Below are 20,398 nucleotides of genomic sequence, written 5' to 3'. Positions count from 1 at the left end.
GCTTGTGAGATTTATTTAAATAGAAACAAGTGCATACAAGGGGATGATTTATTCTTTATTGTGTCATCCTGATGCCAATACTGGGTATCTCTCACCTAATGTGTATAAAGCAATCATGGATCCAATAAACTAGGTCATGACAACAACTTGAGTTGCTATAAATAACATGTAAATCCTGGGAGAGGAGTTATCTTTACAGTTTAATCAGCATTCTATACGTAGAATTTGACTTTACTAATTAGACATTTCACGTTCATTAGACTTGGATACAATACCTTTCTTCTGTCTTGATACTGTACTCATTATGTATTTATATGTACACTGGCTCAGCATTGTGACACATCAAAAGTGAGAATGAACATACAATGTCTCATTGAGCCTAAATGTCTAGACATAAGTCTCAATAACTTGTTTAAATATAAGCATTCTGTTTCATTGATGCTGTGACCATTTTTACAGCAATATAAATCACACATAAACTATAGAAAATATAGAACTCATGTTACAAGACTTAAGTGTCATAGCATAAAAAGCAAGATATTAAAAATTATAACTGAAAAGTATATCAAATACATTGTGGGCCTGAGTCATGAAGGAAAGTAAGGCAAAAAAAAGGAGTAAATGTTCTACGGAACAAACCATGTTACAATGCAAGGGGAGCAAATTAGTTTATTATTTTGCATAAGTTAAACACTGTCTGTTTTTTAATGTAGCACACAAATACTTCATAGCTTTATTTTGACACTGAAATTAAAGTTGACTTAGGACATGGCCTACTCCAACTATAAATCTGTCCCCACATTTTAAATTTACCCTCCCCTCCAATGCAACATGGTTTTGCCCAGGTGCAAAGTTACTCCTTTTTTATGCTTTGCTCTCCTTAATGACTCAGGCCCTGTGTGTTTATTTCAGTACTTATTTAGATATAGTTTGAAAGAGCATGCCCCTGAGTCTTACTGTATATAGAAAACATGTAACCATAGTGTAGCCCCTTCTACCTATAGCAGAGTAATTGTTTCAATATAACTTTTTGGGATGCTATGCTGCTCGGCAGATGGTTCCATTCATAAAATGTTTCACTTTAACTTCACATAGAATACACATAGAATACTAAGACATAGAATACACATAGAATACTAAGACATATGAACATGCTACACAACCATAATGCAATGATATTACTCTATACACTCTTGTAAATATTATACACTGCACAGAGAATGTACTGAAATAAGTATCTAGCATGACCAGAAAAATAAGTGGTACTGTGCAACTGTTTACTACTGAAATGAAATGAAAGAGCAAATTAACAAATTAATGTAAAATAAAGCCATTCTAATGGACACAAATGACCAGGGATGGATAATAGAGCATGTTGTGGACTATTCTGTGTTAAATATGCATGCCTATACCAGATGGTGTTTAATAAACTGCTCGGTGTCAACTACAGGAATGTTTAGTTGACGGCCTTTGAGTTGGAAATCACTCTCTTTTTTTTGTTGTGCCCACCTTGAGAGACATTCTGGGCCTGATTCATCTTTGGAGGTAAGTCCATGGCATGCCGTATTTTGCGCAAATGACACTTCTGACAGCCTATGGTTTGAAGGGTGGAACGGGGTATGAAAAGGGTGTATATACGCAGGCAATGTAAAGTAAAAGTGTGCCAAGGTGAAGCGCACGGACATTTGTCCAATTCAAGCTCTGGCCATCTCGTCTCTGAGGTATGGGATTTTTAGTTGTATCACTTACACCAACTACAGGACAGCTGTATTAACTTTATTAACTTTTCACAAAATGATGGCTGCATCCCTGATACTCCCATTCTTAAGCTGTCTCTCCAATCACACTTTACCTCTTACCTATCCCCCTGCACCACTTTCTCCTCTGTCCTTTGACCTATCCCCCTGCACCACCTTCTCCCCTGTCCCTTGACCTATCCCCCTGCACCACCTTCTCCCCTGTCCCTTGACCTATTCCCCTGCACCACCTTAACCCCTGTCCCTTGACCTATCCCCCTGCACCACCTTCTCCCCTGTCCTTTGACCTATCCCCCTACACCACCTTCTCCCCTGTCCATCTCACCAATCCCCCTGTACTATCTCCTTCCCTGTTCCTCTTACCTATCCTACTGAAGCTTTCTTCTCTCTCACTCATTTATTTTCCTTTTTCTGTTTCCCAACTTTTCTCTCTTAGGACATTCCCACTCACAATTGTTTCTCTGCTGACTTCTCTTCTTTGCTGCTTACTTGTGCCTCACTCGTTAAGAGTGAAGGAATGCATGTGGAACGGAAAGTTTCACTTTCGACTTCTGCTTCGGGAATGGGAGCCACAGAGGTAAAAAAAAATGTAAAAAGTAAAAGCTACTGGTACATTAAATGAGGCTGTTTCCCGACACAATCACACTGCTGTGGGAGGGCCGGTGTGATGGCAACCACTCTATGTTGTGTGCCCTGATGTGGAGGGGGATGCTAGGATGGGGGATACATGGGCAGCCTGTATTGTGGGGGCAATATAGAGATATTCAGTTATAGCCATAAAATAAAAGCAGTAGCAGAAGTGACAGTATGGCCGCATTATGGTATGCCGTTGTATACTGGCCCACTTCCACCACTGCTGCAACCAACTTCATAAATTGTTAGCTGACAACTGTCTATTATTTCCGATGACAGTTGTAATTGTAAATGTGTTCTTGGCCATGACATTGTCCCTGAATTTTTTATGTGTGACAGCATCCAATATCAGGCACAGATGACAGGTATGATAAATCTTGTCTACCTCCTTTGATTATACTCATCTGTTTATGAAGATTTTACTGGCAGTGTAATTGTGCCACACAGTCGTCATCCTGAACAAATCAGCTCTATGGTACTGCTTCCATATGTCTGTATGGTTAATACCTTTATTTCACTCGCTTTGACCTATAAATGTGCTAAGCATAATAAGCTAAACATAATTTACGTTTTCTAGTCAGCTGTTCCCACACAACCCACTTTATTTATTAGTTAATAAGGTTGATGTGGTTATATTTGAACTATGTTGTTGTTATTCTTTCTGTATAAAGCATTGACACATTGTAGTGTTATGTACAACTGGAGGATAAAATTAGATACAATGACTTATTGATAGAGAGAAAAGAGGGGGCTCTGCCCAGAGAAGCTTGCCATCAATGAGATTATATTATGTTTTTTAATAGTATCTTAATTAGCATCGAACACTGTTTATGTGTGTTTTACCCAACAGAGACTATTGTCGGATAAGCATTACAACTAAAACAGGAAAACTACATCATAAATATTTCACTGGTCATTCTTTCCTGGCAGCTGTCTGCGTCATTAGTCTCTCAGCAGCTTTGTTTCACCCACCACAAATTACATTACAATTGCTTTATGAGCCATGTCATCAACTGGTTTCTAACCACAGATGTGTATAAACTTTTCACTCCTCAAGGCATATGAATAAACAAAACTAAGCTAAACATATTCTACCCTTTTTAAGCAAGCGCAACTTGTGATTGAAAAAGGTGCAAACAGGTGTATGCGTGTGTACTTCGTAGTTGAAGAAGGAGTAGAAGTAAGAACAATGAGCAGCATAACAGACACATCTGTCAGACATTTATGTCCTACTCGCGAACATGAACAAAAACCTTTTATTTTATGGGGAGATTCAACTGCTGGTGATGTGGCTGGTGGATATCACTCTGCACACACTGGCTGCAGTTAAAGTAGAAATATCACCTTGTTTTCCTTTACAAGAAAAAAATGAACGGAGCTTTCTGTCAAATCTTTACTGCGAGGTGTCTCATGGAGGTTGTGGAGACACCTTACGTCTACTTGAATCTCCTCCTATATTTTATTAATGCAATTGCTATCAAGCATCATTTAAAATTTAATAACTGTTATGGCAATATCGGACGACATAATAAACCCCTTGAACATTCTTCGTGAGGTCTTCGCCTAGAGCAGCCCACTTTCCAAGTAATGCAATATGTTCCAGAGTAATAGGTTGCCCCAGGTCTTAACTGGTAATAGATACATATAAATTACGATATTGCTGGATGGTGTGGACAGGACACGGAAGGAGGTAATAGATGGTAACTAAAAATGGCAAAATACAGTTCAACTCACAGGCCAAAAGTCAGAAAAGACAGAGATCTTAAGCAGAGTCTATAAACAAGCTGAGGTCAGGCCTGACTGCGTTCAATAGTAATACAGGCTAAAGTCAGGGCTGGCAGAGATCAGGGCAAAATTCAGTACTCAGACCAAGGTCAGAGCAGGAAGAGGTCAATAGCGAATACAGAAAATAAACAGTGGTCAAGGGCAAGATAAAAACAGCAACGTTAAATAATGGACAGGGTCACAACAGCAGTTCAAACAGAATATCCTCAGCACACTAGAAAAGACTGAAATATCACCAACCCAGGTGATAGACAGGAAGAGGTTTTACTTGCTGGGATCCAATGGGAAGAGCTCTGCCTGATTAACTGAACTCATGCAGCATAAATTATTTATTTTTAATCTTTGTTACAACACACTCTGCAAATCCTAATCTATGGCCGAGCAACTATTAAAAGCTCAAAAATCGTCTGAGGATCATTCACGAACCTCTACTTACAAGTTAGTTTGGTGTGGTAGATAATCAATACTGTAAGCTCCAATGGGGCAGGGACTGATGTCAATGATAAAATATTTTCTGTAAAGCGCTGAGTAATATGGTGGCAATGTATAAGTCATAATAACAATAATTGTCTTACAGAATGTTATAGCATACAAAAGCAATAAAATGCAGACCCCACACAGATCCATGAACAGTTTGGCCACACACTTGGTGGGCCGAATTAGACAGATCTGTTTCATTGGTAGTCAGACCAAACAACCACATGCTGATGCTGTCATTGGTTGATCAGATTTACCTGCATACCCATTAACAATCTGAGCCATTTCCATTAGAATTTTTTGTCAGCTCATACTATGCTTTTGGCCACACATGCACAGATATGCATTTATGGCCCATATAACAGAACTGTACAGTACATCTAAAAGGCAATACAATAAAAAATAGTTTACCCAAAATTATCTTTTTAATTACACATACACTTGTGTATATTAACTTCATAATTAATTGTACAGTTGTATAGAAATTTGTCATTCATTTTATTTGCATAAATTATTGAGATACGCTTACACTTTATATTGCGCAAAATATTTGGAAAAATGTTATTTGGATAAAGGCCAAGATTTTTAGAAGTTTTATTTAGGCAAACTTTACAGCAGTTCTTGCAAACACCCTTTTACAATTCAGACTGGTTAACTTCCAAATAAATAAATAATTTAGTTCCTCTGCACACTATGTTTTATTATAATCACTGCCAAGTTGCCTTAGTTGCAATGAGATGCTATGACACAGACCTTGCTTAACTCCTTAATGATCATGATATTGTATTTTGTATTAATTGCTTTAAAGGCCAGACTAAATTTCATGTTTTAGAGATATGCTATTGTCAATAGGAATAACATTTTTTTTTTATTTTCAAAGTCTACACTATTGAATTGTATATTGACTTTTGGGATAGATCGGGCTCTTTTGGTAGCGTAGTGAAGTAAATGTATTTATATATTTTTTATTTTCTACTTTTACGGGCATTATATAGGAAAACATAAAAGACAAAATGGGAAAAAAACACACTTCCAATTTTTGCTTCCTATAGTGACGTTGGAGAAATTAGAGCAACCTCAGAAAGTTAGCACAAAACAAACTTCTTGTAACATATAACACTGGTGCAGGTAGGGGCTGGCGGTCAGTTCTAATATAGGGCTGCCTTGGGTCTGGTCAGCGCGCCTACTGCATTTTTTGTTTTACTTTAAAATGTTCCTAATAGGCTGCCGGGCTGCGTCTAGGCTCCCAGGCTGCAGGTCACCTTTATAGTAGGAGAGATAGAGAAGTTGGTGGGCAGACAAATTCTTGAAAAAGACATACAGAGGTAACAGATTATATTGAGCTGCCAGTCAAGTCCTCCTGCAGAATAATCCTGATTATGACAACTCACCTGGAGAAATTTGCTGATTGGCCATTAACGCTCACAAAACCACATAGGTAGCAGATAGTGCCTGTATACCAGAACCAAACAAAACACCATATTTTTGTTTATGCCAGTACATTTTTACAGCTGTACCATTGGCCTGAGGGACAATCGCATTCCTGACACGTTTTTTTTCCCTTTTGTTTTCTGTATTAATTATTCAAAACAAGACACAGTGCATACCTCTAATTGTTATGAACTCACTCCCAGGGGATAAATGAACATGCGATTCAGGCAAATTATAAAATATATTTGGCAATAATGACATCCAGATTTAAAATGTCAATTCTGATTAAATGCAGATTTCGCCTTTAATCAAATTGCCGTTGTAAATGTGGCTGGCAATATCACCAAAAATTGTTGATTTGCCAGAATCGCACGTTGATACATTTACCGCCTGGTAGGCAGAACGGTGGCTTAGTGGTTAGCACTTCTGCCTCACAGTGCTGGGGTCATGAGTTCAATTCGCGACCATGGCCTTATCTGTGTGGAGTTTGTATGTTCTCCCCGTGTTTGCGTGGGTTTCCTCCGGGTGCTCCGGTTTCCTCCCACACTCCAAAAACATACTAGTAGGTTAATTGGCTGCAATCAAAATTGACCCTGGTCTCTCTCTCTCTGTCTGTGTGTATGTTAGGGAATGTAGACTGTAAGCCCCAATGGGGCAGGGACTGATGTGAATGAGTTCTCTGTACAGCACTGCGGAATTAGTGGCGCTATATAAATAAATGGTGATGATGATGATGGTGCTAGCTGGTGAAAGGATCATCTCCACAGATCATTCAGTGATATGTGTGCAATACAAATCAGAAGCTGCTCTATAAACTTCAGTTGTTAGATTTATTAAACTGCAGGTTTGAAAAAGTGGAGATATTGCCTATAGCAACCATTTAGATTCTAGTTCTTCTTTATTTGGTACATTCTGCAAAATTACAGCTAGGATCTGATTGGTTGCTATAGGCAACATCTCCACTTTTTCAAACCCGCTGTTTAGTAAATATATCCCCAGGAGTTTATGAGAAAACACATTATTGTAGGAGTTGTTTAAATATGCAACTTCTGATTCATATTGCAAATTTCTATTTTAATAGGCAGAACTTGTAGTCAGTGCTACAATATATGCAGTTTTCACCTTGTGTACTAAATCAATCACTAACCACTTCATACTACCCTTTAAATGAGTAAATGCTGATTTTATTAAGCATATTTTAGGGAGGCTCAATGAACTTGAAATTAAATAGCACAGGCATATTTTAATAAAATGTAACATAAAATAATTTTTTTTATGCAACTATTTTGGTGGTTGTACTTTCCAATAACATGTATTTAAAAAAAATGTTTTTAAAATCTTTCATCAGCTCACTTTGTACATTTGCAAAGCCACGTGTGTCTAAAATATTTGCTTCTGTTTATATATCAACACTTGCATCCTTACTCGCACATTGCTAAGAGTGTGTCCTGTACATCAGTGACCTGCGGCATTGTACATTGTAGTAATTAACACAGTATAAACATGCGAACATTTCATCCACCTGCCAATGTCTTATTTTCTTCCTTACTGACATTAAGTAAATGCCAGTGACACTGCTTGTGAAATGTGATTGCGTGAACCAGCTGTGAGTGGGGTCAGTGAAGGGCAGAGGGTAAAATGGAGGGGGAGTATTTGCAGTGCAGGCAGAGCTTAGAGGGGCATTCCAAAGCCTCTCTACTTCCTACATCATGTGTGATGTGACTGTGGTTGCCATGGAAGTCACATGAAACTGTTCAGAATGGTATGCAATATATGCAGGTAACAAATGAGCAAACTCAGGCAAGCCAGATCTGGATACACAAGTTGATGGTGAAGTATAGAATCAGTAGATTGGAGACAGGGTCAGGTCAAGCCAAGTACCGGTACACAGGGAGAGTGAAGTACACTCAGGAGACAAGAGCGAGGTCTGGACTAGCTGGGTCTGGTACATTTGAATTGAGAAGGCAGGATCAGAAGGCAACGGGTAGTCAGACAAGCCAGGAATCGATACACAAGAATCAGGAGAGCCGAGAGTAGTCAGCCAAGCAGCGGGTCTAGTACACAGATATCAGCAAAGGTAGAAAGAAGGCACAAGGCTCAGGTCTCAGAAGCAGGAGTCAGTAACCTATGAGTTGCTCTGACAATGAAGAAGTGTCATAGCGAGGTTTATATACTAAGCATTTCAAATTTCTCACCCCGACATGGGGTCACGTGACCACCGATACCCGGAAGCGTTGTTTGGGGGAGAGCGCGGAGATTGGCGCTGGAACAAGAGAAGTTGTTAGATCTATCAAGCTTGAAAAAGATAGATAGCGAAACGCGCGTTGGCAGTACAGCACGCCGCTATCCTGCTCCTTTATAAATTGAAACTATACTAATTGATCCAGATATTTTGCGCTTGTACAGCACTATCTTTACTAAGTTTCAGATAAACAAACCATGACAGAATGTGTGAAGGTTAGCGTGTTCATTGTGACAGCTAATTATACAGCTCTGGTGTGAATTTTTTATTCAAATGAGCTTGTTTTATACACCAAATATATAGTATTAGATTCAGATAATCTGTACCTATAGAGCGTTGTCTTTATTAATAGTATTTGGGTAGATAAACATTGATACAATGTATGGGGATTAGCTGGTTCATCGTGACAGCTAATTACACAGCTCTGGTGTTAATCCCAGTGAGTTTGTCTGATCTAATTACCAGTGACAATGTGTACATTGCGTATAGGAGGGATTAAGAAGGGGCTGCAGACAATAGGCAGCTACCATCCCCTTTTTGGTTTGATCTTATTACCAACAGATCATTAATATTATACTTTTAGTAGTTCTAAACTCAGCTCCACTTGGCTTTTTAGAAAGGTCACGGCAATCAGGGCCGCCAAAAGGGATTTAGGTTCCATGTACAGCAACTTTTTGCCCCAACCCTCCCTCCCTAGTTGAAAGGGCTTACGGGGGCAAAGCCACATTTTTGGGGGTATGATCAGCATGGGGCGTGGCTGCGTCACTTTCAACATGACATGTTGGGGGAGATTCAATTAAAAAAAACCATGCGCAATGTGTCTCTTGAACGGTCACGGAGACACCTAGAGCGTATTTTTTTACTGATTTTTGCTTGCACCCCATAGAGGAGTGAGCAAAAATAAGCAAATATTTTTACTGTACTACCAGTAAAAATACTTAGCCGCAATATTCTTGAATCTCCCCCATTATGTATTAAAATTGTGTTACTCTCACCTACCTGTTATTGCAGCTTTCACAACCTGGTACTGGATTCATGTATGCATCCTGGAATGTTGGGACCTGTTTGGAAAATGTATAGGTTCATGAAATATTGAAAACCGGGCAATAAGTGAACACAGTACATAACACAGATCACGCAGTATACAATACACACATTATAATAAAACATTACATTTATCACGCCACCCCCAGCCACATCACACCAAACACCAACATCTTGTCACCCTCCAGACACATCATTACCCCCCTCACCCCAACACATCATTACCCCCCCCCCCCAGGCACACCAATACCCCTTAAATACTTCATTAACCCTTCTCAAATACATCATTACCACCCCCCCCCCACCACACCCATGCACATCATTACCCCCCACCACACCCATGCACATCATTACCCCCCACCACACCCAGGCACATCATTACCCCCCACCACACCCATGCACATCATTACCCCCCACCACACCCAGGCACATCATTACCCTCCACCCCAGACACATCATTACCCCCCAGGCATACTTACCTAAGCTAAGCTGTGCTGGTCGCAAGAATTCGAGCTCCTCGGAAAGTGTATGACATCACACTGTCCGGGGACTGGGAACTGATGCCAGCTACCTTTCTTCCCATAAACCCAGACCCCTCATCCTTCCACACTTGCGGGTGTGCGCGTGAAATACACGCGGACATAAAAAAAAGGATTTTTTAAAAAAAATTGTGCCCGCCCCTCCCTTTTGGCACCCCTGACGGCAGTCATTGTTACTCATCATCAACATCTATATACTGCAGGCAAATTCTGTAGTGTTTTACAATTGGGAACAAACACAGTTATAATAAAAATATTAGGTAATACAGACAGATATAGAGGTAAGATTTTGTTTTCATCAAAACTCAGAACTGCATAGCAGAATGTACAGCAGAATGGAGGCATGAACGTGGACTACTGAGGGTGAAGATATAAAAGTAAAAGGTGCTTTCATGCTTGGCCATGTCGCTGTCCTTGTCTCTCCTACTTGATTAACCTCAAGTGCCCGCCTAAGGATGACACATTTTCTTCAGCCTTTACCATGGACATTTATAAATAATAAAACCTTACTACATTTTTCTTTCATGTTTTCTTTTTACCTTGGAGGACAACTATTCGCAAATATTTTAAAATAATTTCCAGTTTATACATCTCACTGTCACAATTTTGCACCCCTAAACATTTTGCACCCCTCCCGAAGCCTAGCGCCCTTGGCTGCAGCCCACTCAGCCTATTCAATAATCAGGCCCTATTTGTAGACATTGTGGACAATATGTCAGCTCCTAGCAATGGTGACAGCAAAGTTCATTTGAAATTGCAATTTAGTGCTATAGGCTATTTGCAGCAGTTTGAGGATGATGAGACAGTAGTACTGCGATTTGATAATCACCCTCAGAGCTTTCACTTAGTGTTGTGCTGACTGCTCCTCCTACATCAGGGGTGGGCAAACCAGTCCTCAAGGGCCATATAACAGTTCATGTTTTTAGGATTTCTTTAATCATGCACAGCTGAGTTAATCTATTTGGCTGGGTCAGTAATTATCCCAGCTGTTTCTACAGACAGAAATCCTAAAAACATGAACTCTTATATGGCCCTTGAGGACTGGTTTGCCCACCCCTGTACCTACATAGATAGCACAAGGCTGGTAAGAAATGGACCTGCAAATCTGAGCTCAAATCAGGGCCGGATTAAAGGAATGGAGGCAGGGCCATCTTTTCCATTGGGCACGATGGGCAGCTGCCCGGGGGCCCCACAGGCAAGGGGGCCCCATAGGCACGGCTCTTAATGAGAATAAATAATCCTGCAAAAGAAAAAAACCTGCAAAGGTCACTGAGCAAGTACATCTATCTATCTCTATATATCTATATCTGTATCTGTATACATCTATATATCTATATCTAGGGGCCCCGGTGCACTGCTTTGCCCGGGGGCCCATAATGTTGTTAAGATGGCCCTGAATGGAGGCCCCCGGGCTAAGGGTACTGGGAGTCCCCCCCCCCCGATATATATAATAGAGCATAATATAAAATTGTGAGGCCGCCACCTGAGCGCTTACCTCCTATTCCTGATCCGTCCTTTCTTCACTGCAAGCAGGCAGCAGGTGTTCTTCTGTCACTTCCTGTAGTGCTTCCACAGAGCGCAGTAAGTTCCATACTGAGGAGATCTCGTGAGAGTGAGACTATGGGGTATATTTACTTAACTGCGGGGTTAAAAAAGTGGAGATGTTGCCTATAGCAACCAATCAGATTCTAGTTATTTATTTAGTGCATTCTACAAAATGACAGCTAGAATCTGATTGGTTGCTATAGGCAACATCTACACTTTTTCAATTCCGCAGTTTAGTAAATATGCCCCTATGACTCATAGTCTCACTCTCACGAGATCTCCTCAGTAAGGAGATTACTGCGCACTGCGGAAGCACTACAGTGACAGCAGGCAGCTAACAGCATAACATTTGCTTTTAGCTCCCTGCCATTCTCTTTGAGCAGCTGATAGTCAGAGCCTGATGAATAATGCCACCGCTGGTGCTAGAGGTATAAAAAAAAAAATCAAGTAGTTTTAAGGGATCCCCCCAGATGCCCCAGACCCTGGCTCAAATGAAGACTCTATACAAATCAAAGTGAGTTTGATAGCAGAATATAAAAACAGAATATTACTGTGATTTTGGAATTATGAGCACATTTTATGACGCTACCACTTTGTAATACTTAGTCATGTTAGAATAATTTCACATGTTTTTTTATGAATAGGGAAGTCTGACCATCCTACTTGTCTGCTATATTACTCAATAATGCAGTAAAGCATGGAGTCAACAGTTTCCACTCAATTATCACATGTATTATGACTTTATATTAACAGTTGCTTTTCACATAGAGGAGTAGATGACAACTGAAGGTTCCACTTCAAGTGCTGTACACTTCCTCTCCCTACAGCTGCCCATACACTGTTCTTTGAGTTTTCTCTGCTAAGTCTCCACCCAGCACATTTCACAAACGTGTTCCTACACATCCACGCTCCACTTCTGACTAATGAGGCAGCTAAAGGGATTGTTCTCAGTGAGCTGTTTACACTGGTCTGAAAGAGTGTGTCATATGACATTCCTCTATTGTGGATCCATTCAAATCAACAGCAGTTAGCAGCCACACTGCTGGATACATCACAGCCCGAGTATTAAGAAACTGCAGCGTGGATTATATCCTCCAGACGTGGATTTTATTCTGAATTTAGTATATCTCACTGCAGACCCGTCACTGGTAAGTGGTGTTTTTCACTTTCTCGTGATTGACATTCTGTGTGTAGAAGTTGGGCAGCTGTATTCATTCACTCGTAACTCCACAGACAGAACAAGAGCACTATTCAACAGGAGCTGTTTTCTCTTTTAGACCTTTTGTATAGAGCAATGTTGTCGCTTTTCATCTCATTCTAACACCAGACAAAGGTACCTATAACAAATGCTGGGATTTGTAGTGCCACATGTTGCTCATGACATATACATATACATATTACATATAAAAACATAGCGAAATGAGTTTGAAATAGAAAAAAAGATAACTTTCTGGATCATCTTCATTGGCATTAAATTGCTACAGTCTTTATGTGTAGACTATTTATTTATATATTTAGATAAGTTGTGCTCTGGGGAACTCTCCTCTAAAAATATATTGCATTGTAGTTTGAGGTTCAAGTACCAATGTTAGGTTTGCTGTAAACTACATTGACATAGTATGTGTCTTTGTACATATGCTACTTGACAAAATTGATAGTTGCAAGAATACCGGCAAATTGATAATTACAAAGAAAACACCCTCAAATTCAGGCAATTGGCAAAAATTTGCATCACCTTTTCATGCCAGATTTTCATTAATTTTTTTTTTTTCACTAAATCTAGTGCACAGGATTTTTATATTTGGCATTTAACATTTGTAAAATGCTACAGTTGAATCTGTTATAATGTAATATATAATCATTAAGTACATCTTTACCCTGTGAAATACAATATCAGGCTGCATAGAGCACTGACATATATTATGCGAATGTAACTTAAGAGCAGAGTGTAAAGTTGGTGGCAATTTGCTATTCTAAAAGTACCTCAGACTAAATTAGGGAACATTCACAATATTGGGAAATCCTTTAGCAGTGCAAAATCCACTTTGTGACAAGGTGCCCCTATTTTGTTTTTTAAATCGGGGTTACTCATGTTATCGCCACCCCATATGACTGTAAAATGCTATGTACAGACATGCTTAGTGGCAGCAGCAATATTCAGCTGCTCAAGCACACACAGAGCTGGCAGCACGGTGGCTAAGTGGTTAGCACTTCTGCCTCACAGCGCTGGGCTCATGAGTTCAATTCCTGACCATGGCCTTATCTGTGAGGAGTTTGTATGTTCTCCCCGTCTTTGCGTGGGTTTCCTCCCACACGCCAAAAACATACTAGTAGATTAATTGGCTGCTATTAAAATTGACCCTAGTCTCTGTCTGTCTCTGTGTTAGGGAATTTAGACTGTAAGCTCCAATGGTACAGGGACTGATGTGAATGAGATCTCTGTACAGCGCTGCAGAATCAGTGGCGCTATATAAATAAATGGTGATGATGATGATAAGAGCATTGCTTAACGTGTCAAGGTGGCTGTGACTGCACGAGGACCTGGGAGAATTGGGCTCAGAGCATCTTCAAGCCCCCAAACATCCTTATGTTTACATGAGCAGAGGGGGTGGACATCGCGCTCTGGCCTACACTTTCAGTGGAATACTTTATATGGGATGTAATAAAATCAATAACACATGTATTAGTCAGCCACAGTGTCCCATTACTCCCATGACTTATTTAATATAAAAATCTTGAAAGAGGCTTGGATTAACAGTAATTTAGGGCCAAAATATAAAAGTTGTAATTAAGGTGGTGGTCCAAAAGCGATTATAGGCCTCGAAGTAAACTTCTTACTTGATCCACCAAGGGCATTTCCATCTGGGCCCGCAATCCAACAAATAGATATGCAGAGCGTTTGCAAGAGGCACGGGTAAGTGTGTTATGCACTTGATGTAAATACAAACGCGTATTCGCGCCACTAAATGTACGGCATGTTCTGCGGTTAGTAAATTACACTCATTGTGCAGTAATGGCTACTACGAAAGTCCTGTATGTAAAACACACAGATCTAAATGTTAATACATAAGATAGATTAGCTGTAACCATTTGGCTTCAAGTATTCATGAGAACTCTAGATGTGAGGACTTTTGTGTAACAATTACTTGTGTACAAATTGTGAAACCCATTTACAGAGGATGGATGTTTTTGACCTATAGATAAAGATCACAGTTGTTCAAAGTTTGTCTGGCATCCATGTGCAAATAGTGGGATACCAACATTGTATGTTTTTATTTTATTGTGTTTTCTATGTCTTATCATAATACCGAAGTGTCTAGGGAACAAAGTGTCAAGAAGGATAGAGTTGGTGTTTGGTGCAACTAGACATTTTCTAAATAGTGCTTTTTTTCATCAAAATGAGCCTATGGTAAACATTGTGCAAAATACTTATTTTACATTTGAGGTTTCTGCTGGAAAAAATGAAATACTAATCCTGTCCCTCTAGCTCTATCTATCTATCTATCTATCTATTAGACCAGTGGTCAGGGAACAGGGGTAAATTACCCGAGTAATGCTGCCGATTCACATGCTGTCAGTTGGATTGTAGACCCCTTTAAAAGTGAAATTGCTGTTGTACCAGAAGAGCCTCAAGGGTTGGCAGAGGCACTTCTTGAGCTTCGATGCAATAATGAAGCACGTATTGCATTTGAAAACAAAGCAGATCTGTCATATTTTTGGATATCAACAGCTGCAAAGGCATTCAAAATTGCACAGGAGGAGGCAGTCAAAAAGTTGCTGCCTTTTGGAACAACCTACCTTTGCAAACAAGGATTTTCCACTCTAACGAACATAAAAACAAAGCAGAGAAATCGATTGGACGCTGAAGACTGTATCCGAACTGCTCTGACATAAAAATGCCCCAATATTGATGCTCTCGTATCAAAAATGAAGCAACATCATTTTTCCAAAACCTGAACTTTTGAAGTTGAAGCTTTCAAAGAAATTTTGAATAGATTTGATAAAATTTTGAATTCCAATAATTAATAATATATGATTTCCTTCCTTTCAAAGCAAGGGGGTAACGTCGGTGTATCTAAATATATTTTGGGGTAAAAGGTAAAAAAGTTCTCTGACCCCTGTATTAGACATTAGTGGTCTTAAATTCTGATGTTTTTATGGTGACCTAAAGGTCACATGTTCTGTAAACAATGGCTAATCATGGGACCTGCTACATTTGTTGTAGTTTTGTTATATTATATGAGACAAGTCACAGCTATGCAAATGAATGCAAGTTCTTTATTTAAAGAAATGTCAGGAAATAAAATGTTGTATACAGCGAATCACGTGTTGCAGAACAATGTGATTGATAGCATGAAACCATGAACCAAAAATCGCATATCGGGTAAACATGTGACAGCTGGTCCCCAATGGTCTGGCAGCTAGTCAACCACTGTTCGCATAACCTGCTGTGAATATTTAATTTAATCTCCCTTTACTAATTTGTAGCTGCTGGAAGACAAATGTGTAGTTAGGTCAGATGCAGTTTCTGAAGGGTGCAGCCTGTGACTATACTTTTGGATCATATCTGTACAAGCAACAGCAAAAACTCCACAGGGTTGTGGTTCAGTTAAAGCACCGCTGTTAGCATCTGCTGCTTACTTTGCCCATATGCAGAGTAGCTAGCTGTTTTGGAACATGAGAACTATGAACATGAAATCTTGAAATCCCTAAGGGAATCAGTGCTGTGATTGTTCAGTCAGATTTACTCTTGTGTTCTGAATAGCATGCAAATGAGCTTTTACACTTTAATTTTACTTTAAACGCATAACTGAAGGTCCATATCATATGTAAACATTAAGAGAAATGAACAAAGGGTTTCACATGGGATAGGTATTCAGCTTGCTCCATTTTGTTAACTAATTTAGTGGGTGTGAACGTCGAATAGCATATTTAGGGACCTAGGGCCTGATTCATTAAGGATCTTAACTTGAGAAACTTCTTATTTCAGTCTCCTGGACAAAACCATGTTACAATGCAAGGGGTGCAAATTAGCATTCTGTTTTGCACATAAGTTAAATACTCCCTGTTTTTGATGTATGAAGCAAAGTGAGAAAAACACTATCCATGGGTTTTACGACCTATTAGTGTGGTTAATTGCACTAAAGACACAAGGGTGCATGGCCATTTATCTCTAAATATTTATACTTCTCACACTCTCCACCAGTTTGTTACTCCTTTATTTCTTCTACTCTTTAATCTCAACTCCTTTCAACATCCTCTTTTCTCAACAGCCAAGGGACTAATATTTGTTGTTTGTCCATATTTACAGACTAATACTTTACCTATCCCCTCTTATATGGTTTTCCTACTCTACCAGGTTATACGTTCTCATGAGGAGGGACAACTCCACCAAATGGGCAGACAACTAGTATATGCGTGTGGACCTTAACACTATCACCTCAAATGTTTGGCAGCCTCATGCATATGGCAATTGTGGCCAAATTGGGTACCAATGCAGCTGATTGTAACGTATGTCACCATGTGGCCTTGCATACCTCCCTCTAGACCATAAAAGTAGCCTATTTTATTCACTTTTTGTTGCTTTGTGCTACACAATTTGTTCCTGATGTGATACTAGTCATATAGCCCAAAGCAATGGGGGTTGCTGTGTAATTCAAGAAGATTGCTTTGAAACCACTGCCTGTGGGCATGTAAACAGCAGCTAACTAATCTGTAAAAACAAAAACAAAAAAGCCTAATCTACATTGGGGGAGAGCTGCCAGGGTGCTGTCAGCCTTTGTTTTCCTGAATACTTGAACATTTATTTACAAATATATAGTTTAACATATTTTATTATAACAGTACAGGTGTCCAATTAAATAATAGTGGTATATTTATATTAGCATATGAGAGTCTGCATTTATTTATTTGCCTGGTCTCCAGGATTATTTTTTTTGTTTTGTTTTGTTTAATTTTTGCCTGCAACACTTCATGATCAAATTTATTTAATGTTCATCCATGATATATGAATAGTGATGGAAAGCCTGGTGTTTTATAAGATAGTTTAAATTCAACAAGGTGTGAATGAATTCCTTGTGTAAGATATTTCTGGCAATAATATGCTAATTATTTTAAATTGATAAGCTGTTTGAAGCTGCTCATGCATGTTATAATGTGGTTGCTCAACCAGATCACCAGTTTGCCCATACACACATGTGCAAATAGCATTGATCTTGGGTTTCAGGGGTTGCACTGAAAAACCAGATTGCATAGCTACCATCGACTCCTACCCTTTAGGTCAAGCGATGGGCCACTCACACATAGCGATTGGAGTTATCATTCTGTATTTTTTCCCCCATTATATAATTAAATCAGATCCGATTTTGATTGGGTATAATGAGTTCATGCATATTGCAAAGGTTTATTTGCCAAAATTAACCAACTCAAATCAAATATATATTTATAAGTGAATGCTATAAAATTAATACTTAAAAGGGTTTTTTTTTACCACATGGTTTTTCAGATTTTGTTTCCTTTGACTATTATGTATGATTAGGCTTTATTGTGTTTATTTAATCATCACTAAACATATCTCGGTGCGTTTTATTATAGTAGGTGTGTGTTCAATATTTATCTTTGTAAAAAGTTATGTAGTGTGACACTTGTCATCACCAGGCTGAGAGCTGGAGGCAGTTTAGGTTCACAAAGAGATTTTGAAATGAGGTAGAGGACAAAGTACCATTAATTGACTATCAGGCTTCTGGCTTGTATGTCTTTTGATCTGTATGAAACAGATATTTCTCTTTTTAATGAACTTCTTCAGATCTGTTGCTGTACTGCGTTTTAGCTTTTAACTTAATCCTAATTTTTGATATTTGTTAGATGACCTGTCAACCAGGGGACGTAACTGCCACCAGCCAGGAGCAAATACCCTTTATGAGTCACTACATTCTGGGAAACATTTCTGCCATTAGGGCATTTGTCCAAGTTGAACATACACATGAGATATACAACACCTGGGGTATACAGTGCACTTAAGTGCTAAGACTGGACATTCATAGCAACATATACCTATTAACATCATAGCCAGCTTAAACCTGTCAATGATGAGAAGGTGCTTGGGGCAGGGGGGAATTATTTATTATTTTACCGCAGTCTGCACGTGCAAGTTTAGTTCAGTTTATTAAACTGTAAGGCAAATCTTGTTTACACCTATGGCATTTTCCAAACTCCATATATATCATGAAAAACACAACAGGCGGATTCCATGGTCTATCCAGCTTCTGTAAAACTGCCATGCTGATAGATCCAGCATTTGTCGTAGTGGTCAGTAAATCACTCCTTTAGGATGCGCTGATGGTGTGTTCACCTCCCGGGATTAATGTGATGCAGGCTAACACAACACCTATATACTAAAGATACATTCATGTTTCTAATAAAAAGCTAAAAATCATTGGTTTGTTTGCAATAATAAATATATCATTAAATCAAAGGTTTTGTGGCTATCTACAAATACAGAGTAGCACTTATTATTGCTAAATAGCAAACTCTTGCTCATCTAATCTGATCTTTAGAACTTGGTGTTACCTAATTTTATTAACTACTGCCAAAGTGCCAAATGGGTGAATCCATTTCTAATTTGAAATATTCTGACCACATTTCCATCCAGTGCTCATCACAATCTGATCAATGATGAAATGATAATTCGGAAAACTGTATATTATAGGCTCACAAACATAAATTTACTTGCAACCAATTTAGTTTAAAATAACCAAATTTGGTTTCTGAATTGTTTTGTGTATGGAAAGCTTGTGTTTTGATCACCTCTTAAAATGTTTATTGTCAGAGTAAACTTATAGCTCTATACTAGGTAATTTCATAGTAAATCCTATTTTAATGTTAGAAAATGTAGATATATTTGCATGAGAAAGCATTTTCAATTAAGAATAAGGGCATTATTCATATAGGAAGTAAAGTATGGATTTATCATACTGTGCATAAAAAACCTTACATCTCAGTCTCTACATGTCAGAGCTACTATACTTGAATAGATCAAGTTCTCATGAGAATAGATGCAAAGTTATTCTGTATAGTAACAGATTTAAGTTAATTAATCCTAATTTGTGATATTTGTTAGATGACCTGTCAACCAGGGGACATAACTGCCACCTCCATGCTTAATTAACGAGGACTGTGTAGAACATTGTCTTACATGCACAATGAGTTTATATACAAATAACACTTGTTCGATCAAAGGAAAGAGATGTGCTGTTTTGTATAGTAACATGAGGTATATTTAGTGTACTGTAGTGAGTCCTATAGTTTTAATACTTGCTTAGCGAAGAGGGGGAGGGAACTGCTATATAGAAATGTGTTTAGGTTCTGTGATCGTCTGTTAGTTTTGTCTATGTATATTGGTGAATGTTCTAAAAACATCTGCATTATACAGGAGGAAACTGTAGCTTATCATTTTTCCTTGGAAAACATGTGGGTGCCATGATGTGCTAATTGCATGTGTGAAACCAGTTTAGTACCACAATGCGTGCACTGGAGCATTTTAGGTGAGGTCTGGCCCATAATTATGGGTGGGTGTGTGCCTATGAGGTGGGCCCAACATTAAATACTTTCACGTCAACCAGCCATGACACACAGGAGCGATAAGACATTGAGTGAGTCATTCATCAAGACAAAACAAATGTAGTACTTGTTATCTTGATTAACAGACTGATTGCTCTAAATAGGATGCATGATGAAAGTTGTGTTCTAACTGATATGTTTACTATAGTACTGAATTAAAGTATGACCTGTAGAAAGACTATTTGTTGAATAACTTGCACTAGACAGATCATCATCATCATCATCAGTCATTTATATAGCGCCACTAATTCCGCAGCGCTGTACAGAGAACTCATTCACAACACAGATAAATGCCGATTGCTTGTCATGGTTTTAGTGCAAATGAT

General features: G+C 38.9%; 1 protein-coding gene across 2 annotated transcripts in view; it reads left to right on the top strand.

Annotated features, from left to right (window-relative positions):
* Nucleotides 1–12,379: 12,379 nt before the first annotated feature.
* The window catches only part of DENND2C (DENN domain containing 2C), a 43,132-nt gene continuing 35,113 nt past the window's right edge, over nucleotides 12,380–20,398 (top strand). For both annotated transcript variants that reach the window (XM_075196297.1, XM_075196296.1), the window contains exon 1: nucleotides 12,380–12,601. The gene's annotated coding sequence lies outside the window, so the exon portion shown is untranslated. The remainder of the gene's footprint in view (nucleotides 12,602–20,398) is intronic.

The sequence above is a fragment of the Mixophyes fleayi genome, chromosome 2 (genome assembly GCF_038048845.1).
Source record: "Mixophyes fleayi isolate aMixFle1 chromosome 2, aMixFle1.hap1, whole genome shotgun sequence".
Lineage (NCBI taxonomy): Eukaryota > Metazoa > Chordata > Amphibia > Anura > Limnodynastidae > Mixophyes > Mixophyes fleayi.
This window is presented reverse-complemented; position numbering and strand designations above follow the sequence as displayed.